This window comes from Dendrobium catenatum, unplaced genomic scaffold, assembly GCF_001605985.2.
Source record: "Dendrobium catenatum unplaced genomic scaffold, ASM160598v2 fragScaff_scaffold_370, whole genome shotgun sequence".
Lineage (NCBI taxonomy): Eukaryota > Viridiplantae > Streptophyta > Magnoliopsida > Asparagales > Orchidaceae > Dendrobium > Dendrobium catenatum.
In genome coordinates, this window is record NW_021318832.1 from 4,035,587 (window position 1) to 4,045,160 (window position 9,574).

Here is a 9,574-nt window from a genome sequence, read left to right on the forward strand (position 1 = left end):
CATGCCATGCCATCCAACGCCAAAATGAAGCCAACATTACAGTGTGGATGCGCTAGTTCTTTTTTAACCACCGCGATGCCACCTTATCAAGCTTCGCGATGCCTAAACCTGTCCTTGTACTTACTATAAATAGTTTTTCAATTATATTATTTGGAGAGTTCTGTCACTCAAGTAAAATTTTATAGTTTTAAGTGTATTTTTTTAGTGCCCCTTAGATCAAAGTCTAAGGGAGGATAGGGTACTGCAAGATAATTTTCCATATGGAGATCTTAGTCTATTTGTGTAAGCAACTCTATTGGTGGTGGAAGGAGTGTTGAGAAGATCATTTGATCTTTTCGGTTGATAATTTTCTTTTTACTTTTTTGTATCTTTTATTTCAATGAATGAAAAGAAGATTTGCTTGTTATATCTTCCATGTCTTGCTAATTCTCTAATTTTGATCTAATGATGTAGAAAGCATATCATGCACTAATGTAGACTCTTGTGCTTTAATAAATGTATTGATGTTTTCAATATATATCGTTCTTCATTTAATGCATATAATGATCATGTATGTAGTTAAAATTAAGTGTGATGTATAGTCTCGATGGAGAAATGCTGGAATAAGTAAGTGTCTTAAAATAAAATGTTTGCATGCCTAGGCATATGATATTCAAATAATCTAGGATTTATGGAGATAGAAAAACTGTAGGAAGATCATAAACCTTTTTTTTACTCCTACAAGCTAGATAGAAATCTATGGATGTATATGCTCTGAATCACATCTAAAATAAAAAAGTTCATAACAAAAATTATGTTATTTACATTCATTAGTCCAAAATATTTTATTTTTACAAGTATCAAAATCTCCTTGTAAGTTTTTCTTTCAGTGGAAAAAACTCCAAAACATCATTTTTATTTTAAATTGTGCATTTGAAATAGCAGTAGTAGTTAAGTTGCGATTAAGCAGAACAATTTCTCATGCGTTCAACACTCTATTTTATCACTTTATTACTTGATTCAGCACGTATACCTACATGTTTAAGTGAATTTTTATTAATTTTATATATATAAAAAATTTAAGTATATTTCAAACTCAACAGGTCAATACTAACTCATACTATTACCTCACGCCCCCATCAACATACCTTGTCTTTGGCTTTTTTACTTGTTCTCAAGTTATAAATTTTAATGTAGACATAAAATTTAAGGGCAAATGGAAATTGAGTGATGAATTATTTCTTGAATTCAACAAAGTAGGTAACGCTTTAGGACCGAAGGTTCCTAGAACAATCTAAGCAGTGACTCATTGAAGGTTATAAAGAATAGTTTGCATCTTATAGCATCATTGATATTTAAAAATGTGGTCGCTGACTCGAAGAAGGTGACATGGTTAGCTAGATCTATCTTTCCCCCATGAATCTAAATGTGACTATTTGAACTTTATTAGGAGTTGTGTTGCAACAATTCATCTAGAAAATATATTAGTCAGTTGTGGTCAACCCTTTTAGACCCTGTGAGGTGGGTATAATTATGTACCACTTCAAGAAAATAAGTCTCATCTCTACACAGAGTTGAAGTTGGTGCCCTCACGCTTAATGGTTGTTGGAGAATGGTGAAATAGGAGAATCCATCATCAAAAATTTCTATATGCAAAGTTGTGCTTGGAACATTCCCTAAAGCTCTTTAATTCATTATTTTTAGTCCTTCATTTAATTAAATTGCCAGTTGGTGACAAAGTATAAGACCATAACAAATGTTTTCATATCCCTAGCTCACCCTATGACCCCCTATTCATAGGCTAAGGTCAAGACAAGTTGCAACAAAAAATGCTATATTTAGGTTACAAAGTAAAATTATATAGAAAGGCTTAATGAATGCTTGTTATAAAATGAATCATGATAGCCTAGTCGGCATGAAGGAAAAGTTCTTTAAGCATGTAACTTCATTGCTCGAGCAAGTAACTTTGATATTTGGGTGAGTTGCATGAATGACTTTTAGTGACTTTCTCTAGTTGACCTTTTAGTCAAGTATGCTTGATTAAACAACATTGGCCAACATGAACTCCGTAGTGAGTTCTCCATATTCCTTGTGACTTTGATGAGTTGATTTTTCTAATTTAGTCGACAAAACCCGAATCTAATCTATTTTGTACAACAACAACGGGATGACTTGTACTATAGTCGGCGTTAAGTGTTATTATGGTATACAATAATAGTTAATAATTTTTGTAAGATAGCAAAAAAAGTGAAAAAAAATGATAGGTTGTCAAGCAATCTTTGTATGTATAAAATAAAATCTAAAACATAAAAGATTTGTAAGGACATACAATACCCATTACAAAGATAGAATATTAGCTTCATAAGCCTTAATATTCAAAATTTTGATTTTAATGATAACCAACATATATTTGAATGTCCTAATATATGTGCTAAGTGTTTTGACTTGCCATGGATCTATAGTTATTGGGGTCAACATGTTAGATGGATTACATAGTTCACACAACAACTTTTCAAATTGATCATAGAGGTACAACATGTAGATGAAGATAAGTGCATTGGAGCTCTAAACACGTCCTTAAAGGTTTTACAAGATTAGGTGTGTCATAAAAATCCATTAGTTCACTTGCATTGTTTAATTTGCTAGAAACTTTAAATTTATTCTAATACTTTGAAAGGATTATTTTGTTGACCAAGGCTTAAAACAATATAGCAAAATTCATTAAAAGTGTTTTATTGCAAAATGGATAACTATTAACTCAAAATGCCAAGTGGACTATTATAACCCTTATCAATACCAAAATAAAATTGGGTTGAAGTAACCATGCATTTTGTGTTTGGGTTACCCAAATAAAGATAGAATTATGACACTACATGAGTCATTATTGATAGATTAACCAACTCTCCACATTTCTTGCCTATTAGACACTCTAACTTTATTGAGAAATTGGCAAAGTTATATGTGGATGAGATTCTATGACTATATAGGATGTCAAAGTCTATAGCTTCAAATAGAGATGACACATTGACATCAAGGTTTTGGAAGAAGGTTCAAGAAACTTTAACTATTAAATTGTCCTTCAATATTGCATTCCACACTCAAACTGATGACAAATTAGAAAGAACAATTCAAATTTTAGACGATTTACTCAGTTTACATGTCCTTATCTTTTAGGGAGGTTGGGAATCATAATACTTGATGGAAAACTGTCATTGTAAGTAAAATTTATCAATGGCACATATGATTTCCAACCTCCCTAAAAAACAAGTGTTGGAATAGAACAATATGAAGCACTCTATCAAAGAAAATGTAGAACAACATTGTGTTGAGCAAAAAAAGGGGAAAGGAAAGTAATTGGTGTTGATTTAATAGATGAAGCTACTAACAAGATTCGATTGATCTGGGATAGAATAAAAGTTGTTCAAGATGGATAAAAAATATAATATGATGCTAAGACTTGACCTATTGATTTTGCTATTGGAGAATATGCGTTTATTAAAGCCAATCCAATGAAGGGTGTGCAACATTTTGATAATGCAAAAAAGATTAAATCCCATGACATGTAAGACCTTATGAAATTGTTGAAAGGATTGTAAACTTGGCTTACATACTAGCCTTAACTATACATATGCAAGGAGTGCATAATAGATTTCACATCTCTATACTCCATAAGTACATAATTGATAAATCTAGTAGTGATCAAAGATTCCATGGATATAACTCTTGATATGACATATATAATGAGCATAGGTATTAAACTACAATGTAAAATGGCTTTGTAATAGAAACATTTTATTTGCATGAATTTTATGAAGACATAGAATGAAACAATATATGCGCTTAGGTGGTTAGCTAGCTTTCCTTTTCCGACAGGATATAAGCCCAAGTGCATTAGTTAGGACACGGGTGTCAGTGTTGTTCGTAGAAAACTAAACCCAACTTATATTTAGGATTCAAAGTTACTACATTCGGTCTAGGAGTATGCCTAAATAGTGGGTAAGTTCCTTCTCTTCGGGGACTATAAATCATGCTTATCTGTGTCATATGGATGACGCCACCTCCATCCTTCTCTCACGCATGTGTTGAATGCTTGATTTTCTTTTATCCAATTTCTTCCCACTGCCTTAGTTCCGCCGGATAATAGTATGAACCACGCATGTTGACTAAGCCTCTTGAACCTTTCTTTTCTTTTGGGTAGGATTTCTTAGTCTAAACCCTATATGCCAATCCCACTTTGGAAAGGATAATGTAGAATCCTTAATCGAGAGTATTCTCGGGCTTCATCTTGAGATGTAATTAAACACGGGGGCTTGCGCCGGTGGAAAACTGAATCCCACATCAAATAAATCCTACTCGAGCTGATGTATCGGGAAGGGGAAACCTGTTGTTTCGATCAGGTCGTATATATTACTGACCATCAGGGTGTGCTGGCAAAAGCCTCTATTCTCAATGGTTAGTCGTATGCACGATCTAATCTGCCCTCCCATTGGCCCGTTTGCGAGGAGTGCGGAGGTCTGTGATCGTCTCTATCCTTCGAGGTGGTGTGGTCGTATGTCCTTCTGCACTCTACTAGCGGCAGTGTTTCCTTTTCGGAGGTCCACGCACTCATCTCTACCTCTAAAAAATTATTATCAATGTTTTCTTTGTTGATATCATTTATCTTGGTTAAACCACCAAATAATTATAAGAAAATTGAATTTCCAAGCCACTCAGTTGGTAATTCATCTCTAGGATTTCTGATATAAAAGTAATACATGGCATTTTCATTAAATTTAAGTTGGAATTTCAAAAATAATTTCATTTACAAAAAGCTTATAGAAACTTTGCCATTTCTTTTATTTCCCGTCTCTTCATTACCTTGATTTATTCCTATTGTAAAATTTACAAAAGTTGTCAAATACGAAGAAAATAAAACAATCAAATATGAATATCAAGTTTTGTAGTTTTTTTTTTATGAAATTATTAAAAATATTAAACTAAGAAAGAGAAACATTATTAACTTCATATTTGTATTATGAATGTGTTGTGTTCTTTCATATAATTAAGTATAAAGTGTCACAATCTTGCTATAATTTTTGCTTATTTAGTTCATATTATACTCATTATTATGATGAGTATCTTATATTTATTTTATTTTCAGAGCATCACTAATTAGAGATAAAAATTTTAAGATTAAAAAAAAAATTGTTAAATTCATTTTTAACATTTTCACATGCTAGAGGAAGAGAACTGAAGATGGTATGCACTCCTCAACGCCCAATGCATAATAGAGGCTCAATAATAGGTATGCATTCCTCTCCTAATGCAATATTGTTTGGTCATCCTGCATGGGACCCGATAGTCGTATGATGGCCGTACCACCTCATGCGAGAACCTTGAGCTGCAAGGTGTGTCGTTTCATGTTACTATTGCTGTTACAGTTACTCTCCAATTATTAGATTAGTTATAAATCATTCTTAAATAATTTGTGAAATATTTATATATATTTTATAGACTTAATTGATATCACATTTATGTTATGTGTTATTTGTTTATGTTTTGTAGACTTAGTTGTTGCATTATTAGTTTGTTTGAAGTTCTCACATATGCTTAATGAATTCCAAAATAGTACCATAAGAATCATAAGATGTTAAATGGCTATAGAGGTGAAGCTAATTTTATTAATTTTTAATAATATTATATTTATAACATCATCTACTTTGACCCTGGTTCGACCGGTCGAACCATGGCCCTCTCCTTCTTTCAGTTCGTTGTTTGATTTAGTTTTCATAACCTTGCTTTTTATGGATGACTAATGGCCTTCCCCTTGGGAGAGCTTGGTGGCTCACCCATAAAATTATTCTTGGAATCATAGTCCAAGATTCCACATGTGGACATTATATGATAGATTTCCTTCCAACCCTCACCACATTCCACATAATTTTCCACATTATTTGGTATTAAAGAAAAAAAGTTTCACTTACATGCATGTGATGATGCACTTTGGTGAATATTTTTGAAGCATTCATTGTTGTGATTTTCCTTTATTCAGTTCTAAATTTCCCATCCCTATTGGTTCCTCCTACAACATTATATAAAATTTCTTGCACAATCTCCATTCAATAATGTGTTAATATTTGGTTTATTGACCTTGATTAAACCTTTTGAATGGTGGATTAGATTAGAAATTTTTTTTTTATTGAGTAAGAAAAATTTGTTATCTAGATTAAGTTAAATACTCGTCTGATCTGCATTTGTAGGTTTATAATTTTTTTTTTCAAATTGCAATAGTATTTCCTTTTCATAAGATTCCATTTAATTCTAGAGGAGTATAATATTCAAAGAATGAGGGAATTGTTGTAGACCAAATGAAATTTATTTTTTAAGTAAATAGACTAGTTTGCGGGTTAAAAAGTATGAAAGATTATTATGTGAGTTTTATTTTTTAGAATTAGAGCCATTGTTTTAAATTATGATGAGAGTTTATCCAACATCATCATGCAAGCATTAAATGAACTCCATCCACCATGCTTGGGATGGCAAATGAAGATTGAGAGCGATTTGGATTTTCAATACTTATTTTTTGGAGCTTCATTTATTGGAATAAGATGAATAGCTATTTATTTTTCAATACTTGATTTTTGGAGTTTTATTTAGTGGAAGAAGTTCAAGAGCCATTTGTAAATCTAAAGCTTGATTTTTGGAACTTCTAAGTAGCAAGTTTTGTCAAGTGAAAAAGTTAAAGACAACTTGTAGAGTTTGACCGTCATTGTTGAATAAGAGAAAGACGAATCAATCATTAGAAAGGTTTACTTGAAGAGTGCACATCGTCCGCACAAGCACGGGGTACACAGCGATACCGAGTGCGGGTACCGCTAGGTACCTAATGCTTGTGCGAACGGTTCTCCCCATCCGCACTCCGCACCTTAAGTAAAATGAATATTTAATTATATTTTAATAAAAACTATAATTTAAAGTTATGATTATATAATCAACATACAAATAAGTGGAGAAATGATTGAGTCTACTACTTAAAGTAATATTTGAGAGTCAAATATAATCCATCATGAAAGAGAAAAATCAAACTGAAAAATATGTTGTAAGGAGCATTGATTAAATTAAAATCAATTGTCATATGATCCAATATTGTGTAGCTGAAAATAAAATATGTTACATATCCAATTTTGCAAACACAAAATTAGCTTGGGAGCATCAAGATGCCTCTCCAATTTTGTTACATTTGAGCACTAAAAATAAAATAATTTGCATTATCTAAATGCAAAAAAAAAAAAAAAAAAAAAAAAAAAAAAAAAAAAAAAAAAAAAAATCAAATTGGGAGCACTAAGATTTTGAGATCCTACAACTTCCAATGGCCTAAAATTTTATAAGTATTCAAGTCAAGCCCATGATAAAATTTTATAATGACAATAAAATGAACATCACAAGCTTAAAATCAATAAAAATAGAACAACCAAACTCCAAAAATGACCACCAAAAACTCATTACATTAAATAAAAGTTCATTGCATTTAAAAGATCTTTAGGAAAATACATTAAATAAAGCTAAGGATTTATTTATTTCATTGAAATGTATCATAATACAGCAAAATGTAAATCCTTCCATTTCTTGATTACATTCAAAAGTTTCATGTGCTACTGGCTACGTCATCCATACAAAAATTTGAAGATAACATTTCATTCAATGAGCTTTTTTCCTTCGGGAGGTGTAAAGCTAAAAAAAATTGGTTAGATTCGTGTAGAAAACAAAAAGTAAACTGCGTAGAAAAAAATTTAGATGAACTTACTAAAAGTTTTGTATTAGAAGATCCTTGAGTGAGAATTTTCAAAGTAGGTTCAGTTGTGTTTAACTCTCCAACTGTCCAAAGCCTAGTTTAGAAAACACTATTTTTTGAATGAAAATCATTATTCATGTTAACAAAATTGATGAGATAATATAACTCACCATTTCAATCAATGATGGTACAACTTCATGGGCATCTCCATATCTCTCCTCAGTATGTGCTCCTCTTATCACAAGTTATGTTGATATGTTCACTTTGTCTACATTTATGACAATGAAGATTTACATTAACTCTTCCTAACTTTTTGGGGTTTAAATGTGATGCTTATTCATCAATAGTTCTTCTTTGCATCTTCGATGGCCTATCCCTCTTAGGTGTGTTATACCATAGTGGAAATTGTGGTATCCTGATGCTCATTGGCCACTCATTAGCACCATTCAAATACTTTTATGCTACACTCATAACTTATCATATAATTTTCTATCATGTAGTAGGGATGAACAAAGCCGTCATAGTCACTCATTATCATATGAATTGTAGCATAGGAATGTTCACATGGTACTCCACTTTTCTCTCACTTCCAATAAGAATATGATTTAAGTTCATGCGAACCTTATATTGAGCTCCATAGTACTTATCTCATAGTTGTTATCGTAAAATTTATAAACAATGCAAGAACCTACTTCATGCATATTTTTTTCCAAAATCTCCTTAATCCTAGGGATGAGCTTTCCATTCCATTTTAATGCCTTTTCCTAGTTGTCTAATATTTTTGTCATATCCATAGCTCTAATACTATCAAGCATTAAAACAATAAGTAATTCTCTAGCATCAAGAATGAATGAATTAAAATATTTGCATACATTATTGAGTAAAGTGTTACATGTAGGTACAAAAGTAAAATGAGAACTTGACCATTCACTTGGAGGCTTCTCACTTAACCTTGTTGTCCTTTCAAAAAATACCATCAACACCAACTATTAACCAACATCCTGAAACAAAACCTTTCTTGCATGCTTAAAAGAAAATATAAAGTTGCATAAATCTTCTCCTCCCACACAAATCTGGGTCTTTAGTAGTAAGCACATAAATAGTAGATTCTAGATTACTACCTGTTACTTCAAGACAATAGTCCCAAATTTTATTGAACTGAACTTCCCCCATATAGATGAACTGATGAGCCTTCTTCATTGCTTTTTTAGCTTGAACTTTTTATACATGCAATTTCAAGTCATCCATCACTTCCTTTATAAACACACTACACTTCATTTGGGGATTGACTTTGATTTTATTTACATACATCTTCACAATGACTATAGATGTCAAAGTCTTGCTATGATAATTCCATATTTATGTATGCTCTTACAAATATTAAATCTTCCATAACTTGTTGCCTTTATGTTTTGAGATATATACTAAAAGGGAAGTTTGGCTGCCTATAGATAACCTTACATCTTTTTTTATCATTATTTATAAGTTTAACTATTTTTCCATCAAAATTGATCAATTCTTAACTGCTTCTTAAACTCTTCCTTACCACTAAATACCATGCCAATTTCAAAGTAGTTCCGATAGGAATCTGTTATTGGAGTTTAAGCTAGCCATTTCCAATTTTCATCTTCATCACTACAACGTAAGCTAACATCATCACCTGAGTTCACACAATCACTATCACACTTTTTCCCTTTAAAATTTTTTGTAGGATTTTCTTCAATATGTTTAATGATTTGTTTTCCTTTAACTTGAGTTTTTGCATACTCAAACCAATCATCAACGTCATCATTATTATCAGCATTATCACTATTGACACTATCA